At 51.0% G+C, this 15,013-nt stretch overlaps 1 protein-coding gene across 1 annotated transcript in view; it reads right to left on the reverse strand.

Moving 5' to 3' along the window:
- PSMD1 (proteasome 26S subunit, non-ATPase 1) overlaps positions 1–15,013 on the reverse strand; it is a 1,063,364-nt gene that overhangs the window by 187,904 nt on the left and 860,447 nt on the right. The window lies entirely within an intron of this gene.

A 15,013-nucleotide genomic window follows, 5' to 3' on the forward strand; every position in this document is an offset into this window, starting at 1 on the left:
GCCTCCCTCTTGTGCCCACGACTGAGGCCCAGGAACCCAGGAACTGCATTGCGGCAACCAGACAGGAGTCAGCTGGACCACTTCTTCTAACCAACGGTACTGTTCTGACTTGGGGTACTTACCTCAGTGTCTTTAGCTTTGTTCTTCTCAGTTGAGACTTGCAGTAGCTACTTTGCTAGAGTTGATTTCAGCTCTACCATTCCCAAGTGTAACAACTTGTGAGCCTACAGTGATTTTTCTTCAGCAAGACTGCTATCTAAGAAGTGCCTCAGCTCCATAAACCGTGCTCCAATTGACTTTGGCTGTCCTGGCTTCCTGCAGACTCTTCTAGTCCATTTGACTTTGATTCTTATTTTCCCGGATAGGTCATAACTTGGTTTTTGACTATTATTGCTGGGAAAGGTTTGTATCTAGACTTCATTGGAAGATTTAAAGTGCTCATATGCTCTGAGAAACCCTTCCTTTAACCTTTCCTTTCTGCGAAACCTCAGAACCTACAAAGTGATATATAAATGCCATTACTGTCCTAGTCAGTGAAGTCACCTCCGCGGGTAGTAAGTTTGTAAGAAGCATCTCTAAAAAGAGTATACTGGCTTTTTTATTTTTTTTATTTTTATTTGTGTTTAATCAGTTTAGATTTTTACAAATGAAGGAATCTTTCTTTACTATATTGAGAAATAGAGAAGGGTCATTTCCTAAGTACACGTTACTTTCACAAACAAGTGCTTGGCGGGATATCATTTTGCTGGGTTTGGAGAGTTTTTTCCATAGCAATGGTTATTAGTTTGGTAGCCGCTATTAGCCATCTTGTTTTGGCACCCGTGATCAGGCGATTACTGGCTTTGTGTTGGTTATGGAAACGTTTTTAGTGTATTTGATGCTACATATATTGCCCTTTTTAAAGAATGGCGATTTAAAAACTACAGTTAAATAAATAATTATTTATAACAAAAACCTTGAGTTTAAGTGTTACTTGGCTACTTGTATTTTTTGATTTCATTGCTACGGCTCTACAGCTCACAATTACCCCTCTTGAGATAAGCCTGGCTGCTCAGTCACACTACCAACTTGTGTAGTACAGGCCTATACCAAAAGGTGGGTTACCCAATACCAAGAGGACAAGGGTTGTGTAGTCTCCCACAGGGTTACTACATCAATTCTTGCCTAACATTTACCAGGTAAGTAAGAAAGGGGATACATTGTACCACCCCCATCAGTCCACATGAGATGGCTGATTTATACACAACGTAAAGGGAATTTAAATCCCCCTTTACTACTTGGGAACAATAGTTTACCCATGAAAGAGAAATTAACAGGGGAGCCCAAAGGTGCAACCCAGCCTAAGGCCAAAAGTTATAGGAAACTAGAACGCCAACCATACACTATGGAGGGACATAGAAAGGTCACCCATAAAAAGAGTAAAAGACTAGGTGAGAGGGGAAAAAGATTCCCACTCACCTAGGGACAGGGTCAAATAGATACGAAGTCCAAGCAGAACGTTCTGGGGTTGACGCAGGCCATGAAGATTTATCACTAATATGAAAATCTTACCCAACACAGGGCACAGCGCCTCTATACATACTGGCCCTGACATGTCCATCGCAGGATGTGTAGAGGCGTGGGACAGTCCTGACAAAGAGCTGCGTTGTGCCCCTTGCTGGCCTAAAGGTTTCAGAAAAGCAGCTGCACTGGCAGACCACTATCAAAGATGAGGAATCCGTGGGAGTAAGGAGTACATTAGAAATTGCCATGCACACTCCCCCTAATTTCAGGCCCAGCAGCTTCAAGAAACGAGGTTGGATGCTGTTGCAATCCACATTCATAAAACATGAAAAGTAGAGCTTGGACCATTTTTTATCAGCCCCTGCAGATGAATAGGGAACTTGTACAACGGCACTCAAAAGTTCTGAACCATAACAATAGGTATTCACCACTAGGTACGGGGGTAGCTAGTCTTGCAGACAGTGCATATCTTCCAGATTGCTAGATGTGCCTGAACCTTCCACAAAACAGCCTCCCAAAAAGTAAAAACAATGCATCCAGGGTGTGCATAAGTACACACACAGACATACACACACACTCCTGTTCACTGCAACAGACGTCAAAGGATCTCTTGCAGCTTTCTGCAGCCGAGTTGCAAGGCCATTTCTGCCTTTAATTCCGTTTTGTTTATTCCCCGACATTGCCAGACTGGGGTTCAAAGCCTGGCTCTCTTGTAAATGGTTTTCTCCAGTGATACCTGCACCCTGCTTTCAGTAATGGCGGATCTGGCAGGCAGGCGTGCTAGTGCACCTCAGGTCTCCAAATCCTGCATTTGATCCCCTTGTCAAGATCTCAGTGTGTGTTCGCCAGGCACTAAACTGTAAGACTTTTGCATTCCTTTACACTATCTCAATATAAAGCTAGAACTTTGGTGCACCTCCTTGGAGAATAGCTCCTTTATCCATCAGCATTGAAGTCTGACAGTTCCAATTTTGCTTGAAGGGCATCGTTCACGCAATACCCGGCCTAGAATTCATAAACGGTGCTACGTAGGTACATTAACAGCCACTGATGTAACAGTGCAGGGCTTGCAGGGGGCCCCCCACATTTTGTGTTAGGCCAGTGGAAACATTCACTGGACTGGATTTAGGATTAGTGTTTATTTTTAAAACAAAAACAGAGCACTAGATATAACGGCACAGCCAGTCTTTCAAATAATTTCTCAATTGAATGTCAGTCTTGCTGAACCCCTCACAATTTTACATGTACTAACTGACCAACCAGTGCCATGCCATGATGTGGATCAGTCAGAGCGATCAAACTTTTCTATAAATTCTGGGCCTTGCTGAAAGGGAACAGTAGAATATTGCAGTATGCCATGAGATATGCGGTAAATCGGTTTCACAGATTTTCCAGCAGCTCAATGGAGCCAAATCCAAAAACTCAGCTTCCAATAAAGAAATCCAGTTAAGCAGTTGTCATGGCAATGGAGCGTCTGAACCACCTGCCCAAAAAGTGTCCTTCTGATTGTAGGAGGGAATGGAGGCAAGGCGGGACATCTTTCAGCAGACTGAGTTGAAGAGGGCAACAGGCAGGCCCATTACCGCCAAGGAGGACTGGGCAGGCAGATTAAGGAAATTAAAAAACAATCATCGGCTAGTCTCCAGTACAAAGCAATGTATATGTATCCTCATCGGGAAACCTTCCTCAGCCTGCCCCAGACACACAACAGAGACGAGAAAGGACGAGTGAGGAGTGCGTGTAAACTGGTCCAAGAAGCCAAACCAAGGCTAATGAGCCTAGATTTATTTTCGGTAATGTCTAGAGTAAGAAAGCATTATGCCTTGGTGAGAGTGTCCATCAGGAAAGCTCAACAAAAATAAAAATAGCATGAATACGTGCGGGGTCAGGCAAGAGACACCCAAAGAGAACAAGATGGACAGTGTAGAGTCTAGTGCCAGATTAGAACTGAGTGTGTTCTGTTTGGAGTGATAAAGAGATGGACAGAGTGGCTGCTAATGACAGAAGTTGGATAAAGGCAATGCCTGCAGATGGGATCGGCCTGAATCCGGTCGCCCTAGTGCAGACAGAGCGAACCTTGCGAGGTGCCCAAAGCTGATGTATACGGCTCCTGACTGTGAGATGCTGCACAGAGCTATAGTGCAGGCCTTATTAGTTCACTGACACTGGCCAAAATTTTCCCCAAAGGAAACCGGGTGTTCAGTTACAATGGCTATTTAAACTCGGATTGCGCTCTGTGGATAAACGGATCCTTATCACGAGCGCTCAAACAGAAGCCACTTTAGCAAATGTTTAAAACTGTCGCAGATTAGTGGCTGGTAAAGAATCGGCAAGGACAATGTTAGGAAAGTTTTCTCTTTTAGCAACTTTCCCTTCATATTCTATGGACCCCCAAACGTTTTGCTTTCGTTTTACACCCTGTTCTGATTTTGTACAGCGAAGTGAAGCCTTCATCTTCAATCCACTGGGCTTTTGCTCACTTTTAATGTGGAAACTGACTAGTTCTAGAGGCTGTCAGTACCGCAAAACTAGGTTTCCCTTTTCTTTTTACAAGTTATGTTTAAGGATATTTATACCGCCCACTATTATCTAGTTATCTATTTTGTGTAACGTTTTCACATTGTCCAATGCATCTTCCAATGCAGTGCAATGGAGGACACTTGTGTCACCAGAGAGTACTCTCAAAGCGAGTTTTGGTTACTTTTAGGTGTGTCTAAAGACAAACTTGTGGCAGCAGTTATTTTTTCATAATTGTCACTAATTTTTATTAGCCATCTTGCATTTACCGCGATTAGCTACCAACAGTAGCTAGTGTCCTAACATGGCTGTGCTACGAGGTTTTTTTGTTTGTTCTTTGTCAATCTCGTCTTTTTGCCTTCTTCCTGCCTTGCCAGGAAAATCCTTTTATGGTCATGCATTCGCCCAGGAAAGCCTTGCTTTTCACAGGCTAGTATAGGCCATAGGCCTTCGAAGCCAGGATGTGGGCTGGGACTAGCTGGTACCAATACACAAAGTGGTTTCAGTATGTCTGGAGTGTATGCATACATTTTCCCCACAGTGGTCACCGATTGGACTACTGCTGGGGGCATCAGTGGGGGTGGGAGGGAGATCTATTGTTTGGGCTGAGTTTTGGGGCTCACCTCAATTTAGGTTAAGAAGAAGGGCTACTGATCTGAGAAGACCTTCGCTGGTGCGTCGACACTCTTGGACCGGTGGGAACGAGTCTTGTCTTCTCTTGGCCCAGCAAGTTGGAGACTTCGGAACTACCCCTGGGCCATCCAGTGGGCTGACCAACTCCTGTCTGGGCTACCGAGGTAGATGTCTACAGCCTTCTAGAAGCTAGTAAAGGGTTTACTCATCAGTGAACGCCTTCATCCGTCTTTTGACCCATCTTCACATCTCCTAGGGTTTTAATCCCTGTGGACCGGTGGTGCTAAATATAATTACTCCCCTTGCTTCTTAGGTATTGTGGAGCTAGGGGGGAGGGGGTGAATTGATTATTGTGCACTGCTAAACTGTGATTGTATAGATGTTCCATATTATTTAGTATTGTCTGATATTACTACCTGTTATTAGTCTTTTTCTGTAGTATTGTTTTGGGCCTACAATAGAGTATTTTTATAACTCCCTATGTGTAAACCTTGATTGCTTCACTGTGTGGACTCCTTGAGGACCCGGTGCCCCAGACATCCCAAGGCTCAGCCTTGACCACTTTCCATGCTACCTTGATTGGTTTGGCTAAGCTTTCAGATGTTTTCCCTGTTAACTGTAACAAGGGTGGCCTCCTAAACTCTGTCCACCAGGCCAGAGCCTAGAAATCCATTATAACAGATAAACCTCTGATTAAAAAGATACGATTACTGTGAAAGTCACAGAAGCACAGAATATGCAACACATGTGTTTTACATGTATTTGATTTACAAGGCACTATATCAGTGCGCTCACTGTCAGATACCCACATTGCTGGGAACCATTAGTTCTTGCTTGTACCCTAAACGAGCCTCATTAAATGGATACGGCCCATTGGTGACATACAGACACTTAAAGCATAATTGGTAATATACAAAGGATAGCTATATTTTGTATCTAGATTTGAGGTATACTCTATTAATTCCCTTTTCCCCAAAGGTAGCTTGCCGATATATGTCTCGATTTCCTGTGATCAGGCAAGGTGGCCCAGATAGGCAACAGGGTTTCCTGCAAGCTTTCCCCATCTCACCTAAAAGTAGATATAGCTGAACGCTCAAGGGTAAGGAACAAGTTACTTACCTGTAACTGTTGTTCTCCAGCATGGGTCTGGCATGGATTCACATGCTCATGAATATTCCCCGTCGTCAGGCTGGGAATCCTCGGTAAAGAAAAAACCAGTATCAGTTTCGTTTCTGATCTGTCTTTCGTAGTAATAACCAATCACTGGTCTCTGCGTCATACTGACCACAGCCAATGACTGCCCTCTACCTAAGCACCGCCTCTGGCAGCCATCTTCAGATTTGGAAGCACGTGAAGTGGCAGTATGACCAAGTGAAGAGCCGCAGAGGGGTAGGCGGGAGGGTTCGCATGTGAATCCATGCCAGACCCATGCTGGAGAACAACAGTTACAGGTAAGTAACTTGTTCCTTCTCCAGCATGGGGTCTGGCATGGATTCACATGCTCATGAATAAAGAATACATAGCAGTACACACATGCACAACCACGGGAGGTGGCAAAGGCTCAACATTAAGCATCACATCAACTCAACATTAAGCATCTTACCTCCTCACCAGGCTCACCTCAGGCGAACAGGTTGCGCAGCACTGCTTGGCCGACCCTGGACTCCTCCCTGGAATCCCGGTCGACGCAGTAGAATTTCGTGAAGGTGTGCGTCGACCTCCACGTAGCAGCCCTGCATATGTCCAGCAGGGGCACACCAGATAGGAACGCCGTGGTAGCTGCGATCGCTCTGGTGGAATGGGCTCTCGGACGGCCAGGCAGCGGTCGGTTTGCCAACCGGTGACAGCACATGATACAGCCGGAGAGCCATCTGGAGATGGAAGCCTTCGAGAGAGCCTTCCCCTGATTGACAGGTCCAAAGTTCACAAAGAGTTGTGACGTCTTCCGAAAACCCTTCGTGCGGTCCACGTAGAACTTCAGCGCTCTAGCTACATCCAGCGAGTGCAAAGTCCTCTCAGCCGGCGACGAAGGCGACGGGAAGAACACAGGTAACACCAAGGGTTCGTTGAGATGGAAGTCCGACGGTACCTTGGGCATGAAGGAGGGGTGCGTCCTGAGCACTACCCTCGTGTCGTGGAAAATCAAGTACGGGGCCTTGCAGGAAAGGGCCTGGATCTCTCCCACTCGTCGTGCGGAGGTGATGGCCACAAGAAAAGCTGTTTTCCACGATAGAAACTTCAACGGGGCCGAGTGCAGAGGCTCGAACGGAGGTCCCATGAGCTTGGTCAGCACCACGTTGAGCTCCCACGCCGGGGCCGGAGCCTTCACCGGCGGGAACGAACTGAACAGTCCCTTCATGAACTCTTTCACCAGACGATGAGACCACAAGGACGCCCGCCCCGTGGTTCTGGTGTATCGGGAGATCGCAGCAAGATGAATCTTGATGGACGCGTGTGCCAGACCAGCTTTGGCCAGCGTCAGCAGGTACGGCAGTACTTGGGGAGCCGTAATCCGTAGAGGGTTAATCTTCTGTGCGTGGCACCAGACAGAGAACCTCTTCCATTTGTGTCCGTAGCATTTAAGAGTCGAGGACGCCCTGGCCTTTGCAAGAACCTCTCTGCAATCGGCCGGTATGTCGTATCCTCCAAACTCTAGCGCTGCAGGAGCCAGGCCTGCAAGTTCAGCGACTTCGGGTCGTGGTGGAGGATGGCGCCTCCTTCCCTGGAGAGTAGATCCGCGTCCGCCGGCAGCTTGATCGGCGGGGACGCTGACAAGTCCAGAAGGTCCGGGAACCATATCTGCCTCGGCCACGCAGGTGCGACGAGGATCATCCTGCACCGTGACCTCTTGAGCTGGTTGACGAGCCGGATTAGCAGAGGCAAGGGAGGGAACGCGTAGAGGAACAGGCCCTCCCAGGGGAACGAGAAAGCATCGCCCATGCTCCTCGTCTGGGGAAACCTGCTGGCGAACCTCCGGCACTTGGTGTTCGTTGCCGTCGCGAACAGGTCGATCTGGGGTGTGCCCCACCGTCGGAAGAGGCGATCCACCAGATCCTGCCGTAGTTCCCACTCGTGGCACGAGCGCAGCTCCCTGCTGAGTGAGTCGGCGATGGTGTTTTTTATCCCTGCCAGATGAAACGGCACCAGAAAAATCCCTTGGGCGACGGCCCAATGCCACAGGTCCTGCGCCTCCTTGGACAGCGCTGGGGACCTGGTTCCGCCCTGTTTCCTGATGTAAAACATGGTGGTGGTGTTGTCGGTGAATATCCTCACCACCTTGCCCTTGAGGGACGGAAGGAAGGACCTGAGGGCCCAAAACACTGCACGGAGCTCCAGGACGTTGATATGCAGGGACTTCTCCGTCGGGAGCCAGAGTCCCCTTGCGTGCAGATTTTCGGTGTGCGCTCCCCACCCTTCCAGGGAGGCATCCGTGGTCACAGTCTCCTGGTGGGCTGGGGTCTGGAAGTCCATGCCCGCCGTCAGATGCGCGCGGGTGCCCCACCACCGTATCGCTCGTCGGAAACTCTCGTCGAGCTTGATCCTTTCCTCGAAGCTGCCCGTCGTCTGGATCTAGCGCGCATCCAGGAATTCTTGCAACGGGCGCATCCGGAGCCTGCACATGGGAATGAGGTAGATGCAGGAAGACATCATCCCGAGGAGGGACTTGATGGACCTCACTTTGGCCGCGTCGGCCACCAACATCCGTTGCACCTTGCCCAAGATGGTCCTGGTCCTCTCCTCCGACGGGGAGGCCAGAAGGGACACTGTGTCGAGCCTCGCTCCCAGAAACAGTGCGACTTGCGCGGGCACCAGGTGGGATTTGGCGTAGTTCACGGAGAATCCCAGGTCCGTGAGGAGTTGGACGGTCCTTGCCGTGTGGACCACGGCGAGCTCCCTCGTCTTGGCGCGGATGAGCCAGTCGTCCAGGTAGGGGTAGACGTGAATCCCCTCGCGGCGCAGCTGCGCCGCCACCGGTGCGAGGCACTTGGTGAATACCCTGGGTGCCGACCGTAATCCGAAGGGAAGGGCTTTGAACTGGTAATGACGCCCTTGGACCACGAATCTGAGGAATTTTCGGTGCCCCTTTAGGATGGGAATGTGGAAGTAGGCATCCTCCAAATCCAACGACGATAGGAAGTCTCCTTCCTCCAGCTGACCCAGGACGTGCTGGAGGGTGACCATCCGGAACTTCTGCGCCTTGATGAACTTGTTCAGACGTCGCAGGTCTAGGATGGGGCGCCATCCTCCCGTCTTCTTCTTCACGAGGAAGTATCTCGAGTAGACTCCGGAGCCCCGAAGCCTCTCTGGGACGAGTTCGATGGCGCCCTTTCTGAGCATCGCCTTTACCTCCAGGAGAAGTTGAGGGACGTGAAGTTCTTTCCTGGCCACGGGGGGGACGCGCGGGCACCTTCTTTGAAACTCGAGCGCGTGGCCCCGGGCCAGGGCGTCCAGCACCCAACGGTCGGTGGAGATGGACTCCCACACGCTGACGAAGCCCGCCAGCCGGCCTCCCACCGGGGTGCTTCGGTGGGGGCCCGACCCCACGGCCGGTTCAATCCTGCTTGGACGCGGCCTTGCCGCCTTGACCTCCTTGGCGACGACGGCGGGGTCCGCTAGACTTGCCTCGTCCTCTGTAGGCCTCTTGCGACGACGAGCGGGCCGCTTGACGGTAGGAAGCGAAACCGCCGCCGGAACCTTTGGAGGCGCCCTTGCCTCCGCCGCTCCGAAAGGGCGTCCGTCGTTGCTGCAGGACTCCAAGGGCCCGGGCCGTCTCAGTATCCGCCTTGATGGCCTGAAGGGAATCGTCCACTGTCTTCCCAAACAGGTTGTTCCCGTCGAAGGGCATGTCCAGGACTCTGGTCTGTACGTCCTGCCGGAAGTCCGTAGCTTTGAGCCATCCACGACGTCTAAGGCAAACGCCGTTGCCCAGCTGGCGGAACCCAGTGTCGGCGATGTCCGTCGCCACGGTGATGGCGTGGTCCGAGGCCACCTCACCTTCCTGCAGGATCTCCAGGGCCTCCGCCCTCTTGTCGTCCGGCAGAAAATCCAGCAGGGGAGCTATCTTGTACCAGAGCTCCCTGTCGTAGCGGGCCACGATAGCCAAGGCGTTGGCCGCTTTAATCGTCGTCGCTGCCGACGAGATGACTCTACGTCCCATAGCATCCAATTTCTTTCCCTCGCCGTCCGGCGGGGAAGTCGATGTGGAGGCCGCACCCCCCCCCGCTTTCTTCCTGGCTGCCGCGGAGACGACGGAATCCGGGGTAGGCTGCGCCCGGAGGCATAGGGGGGCCGTGTCCGGGACCCGGTACTTTTTCTCGTACCGGTCTCTTCTAGCTGGCGTCGTGGAAGGGTTCTTGAGGAGGGAAAGGCCCTCATCCCAAATGTCGTCCAACAGAGGCACTGCGAGGACCGTCTTCCTCTTGGCCTCGCGCCGCTGATAAAGGAAGCCTTCCTTTTTCTTCTCCTCAGGGCAGAGTTGGAAAAGCTCGGAAGCCCTGGAGATCATGGAGTGGAAAGATCCGATCTCGTCGGGCGGAGAAGCCCTGGTGGGAGGCGACGACGGAAAATCCTCGGCGTATGCCTCGTCGTCCGTACCCGTCGCTGCCGTGTCAGTCCCCGTATCATCCCCTCGGGTGGACGGGGAGGAGGGCTGGACGGGGCGCGACGGTTGAAAAGGAGGTGGTGGATGGATCCTTCTTTTCTTGGTAGGGGGAACACCAGAAGGTCCTGGTTCTGGATCCCCCGACGGGAGAGGTTCCTCCGTCGGTAACGGTAGCCTCGTCCTTATCTCGGAGCATAAGGACTGTATGGCCAACAAAATGGCCGCCGAGTTGTCTTGCGGCGCTGGCAGAGGGGAGTCCGACGGGCGAGCAGGGGCCCCGTCGGTATCCTCGACGATGTCGTCGTCGTCACCTGCGTCGGGGTCCATTCCGACGGGCTGGCCTTCTTCCACGCCTAGGCCGTGGCTTAAGACCTCGATCAGCTCCTCTTCTGAGGTTGAGGCCGAATCTACGACGACGCCCTGCCCCCCCTTCTTCCCCACGGAGGGTTTCACGGGGGTCCTATCGATGGGCACAAAAGAAGACTCCCTCCGAGGAGGCAGGGAGATTCTGGGCCCTGAGGTTGCCACCATTGGTGCAGCCACCACAGGCTGAGCCAGGGCCGCCGCGACCGTTTCGATAGAGGGCTTGGTCGGATGGATCAAGGCCTTCACCACCTTAGGTGCGCTCACCGCCTTATCCTTGAGGGAGGGGGCACTGCCACGCTCCTCCTCTGCCTTAGAGCTCGACCGGGGCCTCTCCAGGAGCTTCGCCGGGTGCTCGGCCTTCCTCTTACCCGACCCAGAGCGTTGGCTCGTGGTTGATGGTGCCGGGGAGGGTGCGCCCTGCCTGGCGCCCGTAGAGCCCGACCGTTCGGCGCTCCCGGTGCCAGCGGACTCGCGGTGCTTGGCCTTATGTTGGGCCCCCGTCGCCAGGGCGCCCTCAAAGGTCTTAGAAGACCGCTCGGATTTCTTCTTCTCGCCAGACGGGCTCTTACCCTCCAGCCAGTTGGCGAGACGTTGATGGCGGTCCTTCATGGTCCGTTCCGACATGTTGCCGCAAAACGCACAGTCCTTCTCCACGTGCGTCTTGTCCTCATGAAGGCAGTAAAGGCAGAAAGAGTGTTCGTCCTCCTTAAAGACGTTCTGCAGCTGGCATCCAGGGCAGACCCTGAACAGCTTTCCGGGCGTCGAGCTTCCCTTCTCCTGGGCCATCTCTTCTGGAGTCCTCCGAAGTGTAGCTCGACGAAATCTTCACCCTTGAGGGGCACAGATAAATCCGACACGGGTCCCCGTTGATCGGATGTAGGATCGGTGGAGCTTGAGGCTCTTTTGACCGAAAGAATCGAAGTTTTTTGTGAAAAAGCGCGAAAAATAGCACTAACGCTCGAGAGCAATAGCACGAGGATCCCAACACATGAACGTGCGGTAAAAATCTGAAGATGGCTGCCAGAGGCGGTGCTTAGGTAGAGGGCAGTCATTGGCTGTGGTCAGTTTGACGCAGAGACCAGTGATTGGTTATTACTACGAAAGACAGATCAGAAACGAAACTGATACTGGTTTTTTCTTTACCGAGGATTCCCAGCCTGACGACGGGGAATATTCATGAGCATGTGAATCCATGCCAGACCCCATGCTGGAGAACTCTTGGGATGGCAATGGGATATTTAGGATACATTAGTACCCAGCTTCATTAAGTGTAGAATGCAAACTTTATCCAACAGTAAAAGCCAGAGTTCTGTGCGTGGTTCTCCCCAGAAAAGTGCTGCAATACCCTAGGCTGCAACTGGCCATCAAAACATTTCACCCACTCATCCTCCACCACATGATTTTCTCACAACGGGGCATGTTTAACTTACTCCACGGTATCTCTGCTTCTCCAATCCAGCCTGTGTAAAGATATTTGTCTGTTTTGTCTCTTTTTCCCTGGTTGGGTATCTTGGATTGAGCCTTTGTTTTCCTTTCTAAATGATCATTTACTCACAGCCATTTTTTTCTAAAAAGTAAAATATTGCCATTAGGTAGCTGCTGCTTTTTGTGGGTGCCAATAGCAATAATGCCCGAGTGGATGGGGTGTACTAACTGGTAATGTTCTGCTGCCCTCACACACTGCCAATGGGCTGTTACCATCCAGTACAGCTACCCACTCCAAGCATTAGTGGCCTCACAAAGAGCTTATCACAATAAGACTTGTAACACAGGTAAGTTCCCTTTAATAATGAAGAGTCTTTTAAAATGCTGGTGCCATAATTACAATTGATAATGACCATGAATGTCCATGGTCCAGCAGATCTTTTTCATGAAAAATCCATACTTCACATCATGGGAAGTGTTAGGTAGAATTTCCTTTTTGGATATAATTCTCAGTCCCCAGGCACTTTCTGCTAGTCTCCTTTTTTAAAATCAGTTCTCCTGAGTGAGTGGGAACCTTTTTCCACACTCACCCAGTCTTTTACTTTGCCTTTGGGAACCTTTTTCAACCCTTTCAGGAGTTATGCTTTACTCCAATTTTTAAAGGGATCTGCAATTTATTATTGCAGCACACAGCACTTTTTATGCAGTGTTGCGGGGAGCTATTTCAGCTGCCCTTTTTCTTTTCCTGGTAATAACTAATATTATGAAGGATAGGGGGATACTTTTATCCTCTGACTTATTGTGTGGAATCGCAGCTGCGGTAAAGGACACATGGGTCACCACTGACCTAAAATGGTGCGGTCTTTTTTTTGTTGTTGCCAACTCTTGATGACTTCTACTTGGGTGGGGGAGGTCCTACTAGGTATTTTGTCTTTGGCAGGCTTCCTTGCGAAAGCCCTCCAAGGCTTTCTGCGTGCCTGAAAGGACAGTAAGTGGGAGAGGTGACCAAAATGCCTCTGGTATTTGTCCTGCAGTGTGTGTGCCTGGATCCAGTATCTAACTGGGAGACTGGCTGTCTTTTTGTAAACACCAGCCCCCAGATTTGCATGAAGGCTTGAATGGTGATTGGTGAATCCCAACGGTTTTCCTGCATAAAAAGTGAGGGTCCTGGATCAAAAGGCAGTCTTGACCAATGGGAACAAGAATCAAAAGGAGGACGCCAGCAGCCAATTCCAGTGACCGCCAGAGCCTACTGAATGACCGCTGCAGCTCGAGCCCTCTCTTCTGATCGACAGGGAAGACCCAAACCAGACTACGCCCTCCCTTCGACTGGTGGGCCTGCCCAGTCCCGAGAACACCTGCATTTTGAGCTGTCCCTTGAAGAGCTGCGACCGTCCGTGGCTGCAATTCCTCAATTCCCTAGGACCTGGACCATTTTGCTGTGCATCTTTTCCTCAACGCCCGGTTTCACCCCACAGTGATTCTTTCCCGCTATGGGAAGTCTGCTCAATGAGACAGAGAAATGGTGAGAAGTCTGCAGTGTTACAAACATTGCTGAACCGAAACATGCGTCGAATTCCAATGAGCCAGTATCATGAAGATCATCTGCTGGGCGTCCCATCACAAGAAGCTGACCGTCCCATCACAAGAAGCTCACCATCCTACCACATGTGAACTTTATTAAAACTGCCTAATGGGAAGGGGCTGAGGGGGAATTCAGATCCACTCAACTGGAGGTTAATCTATCACAAAAATGAATGGGAGTGATGGGCCAGGCCCCATCGGCATTAGCAGTGTACAGACCAACCTTATGGATAGGGCTCAATCACATTGGACTATAGTCGCGACAGGCCAACGTTCGCTGGCACATTGTTTGTGTTTTGCAAGTGACAAGGTGCTGAATGAGTCAAAAGTGCAGTACGTTTTCAGTTTTTATTATAATAAAAGCATAAAACAGGCACTTTGGGGCTTGAAGTACAAGTTGGATTCCCTAAACATCTCTCCCTGAAACTTTGAGGGGTCTCAACTCCCCAGCGTAGACTCTCTACTGCAACATGTTGTAATAATGTGTCAATTCACTAGAGCCAGGGTTCTCCTACCATTTGGTCTAGCCCTAACCTAGAGAGGGCCTAAAAGCTGAAGTCTTGGGGATGGGATGTACAGTATCTCTCAGAATTTCTAGGTGATCTAGTGCGGTAATCTGCTCTAGGGCCCTTTACCTCCAAACAACTGTCTCTCAACCTTTTCATCACTTCATGTAGGTGTGTCTCTCTCTCTCACGCTCTCCCTGTCCCGCCTCCTTCTTTCCCTGTCCCGCCTCCCTTTCCTTGCCCTTTTCCTTGGCCCGCCTCCCTCTCCTTGCCCTTTTCCCTGACCCGCCTCCCTTCTCCCCCTCCCTTCTCCCTGCCTCGCCTCTCTCCCTGCTGCCCCGCCTCTCTCCCCGTTTGACACCCTGCCGCTAGACACTCCCTGTCCCACTGCCCTCCTGTCTCACTCTCCCTGTGTCCGTTTCTCTGACTCTCCCCCTCACCCTCCCCTGTACTTCGCCGTCTCTGCTCGTCCCTCACCCTCCATCTCCATTTCTCGTTGCTGCCATTCTCCTGTCCATTGCTCTTATCTCCACTCTCCTAATCTCTCCACTCTCACTACAAGCCATCTTCAGTTCTCATCTCCCACTTCTCCAGTCACTTCCCTCCAGCTCCCTTCTGACCCTAGCTGCTTCCCTCCAAATGCAACGGCCCCCAACACTACTCAGCTTCTACCCCCTGCCTCAATTTCTTCTTTCTCACACCCTTTCTCTCTCCAACTCCTCTCTCCCTCACAGCTACTCGCAACCCCAATCCTTCCTAAAATACCTTCAATCACTCTCTCATATGCAAATTGGAACCACTCGTTCAGCCACAACACCTAACCTTCAACTCGCCCCAAATACGCAAAAAGTCTCCTTCCTACTCCACCAGCTGCACC

Source organism: Ambystoma mexicanum, chromosome 10, assembly GCF_040938575.1.
Source record: "Ambystoma mexicanum isolate Mex_15411 chromosome 10, UKY_AmexF1_1, whole genome shotgun sequence".
NCBI classification, from domain to species: Eukaryota; Metazoa; Chordata; class Amphibia; order Caudata; family Ambystomatidae; genus Ambystoma; species Ambystoma mexicanum.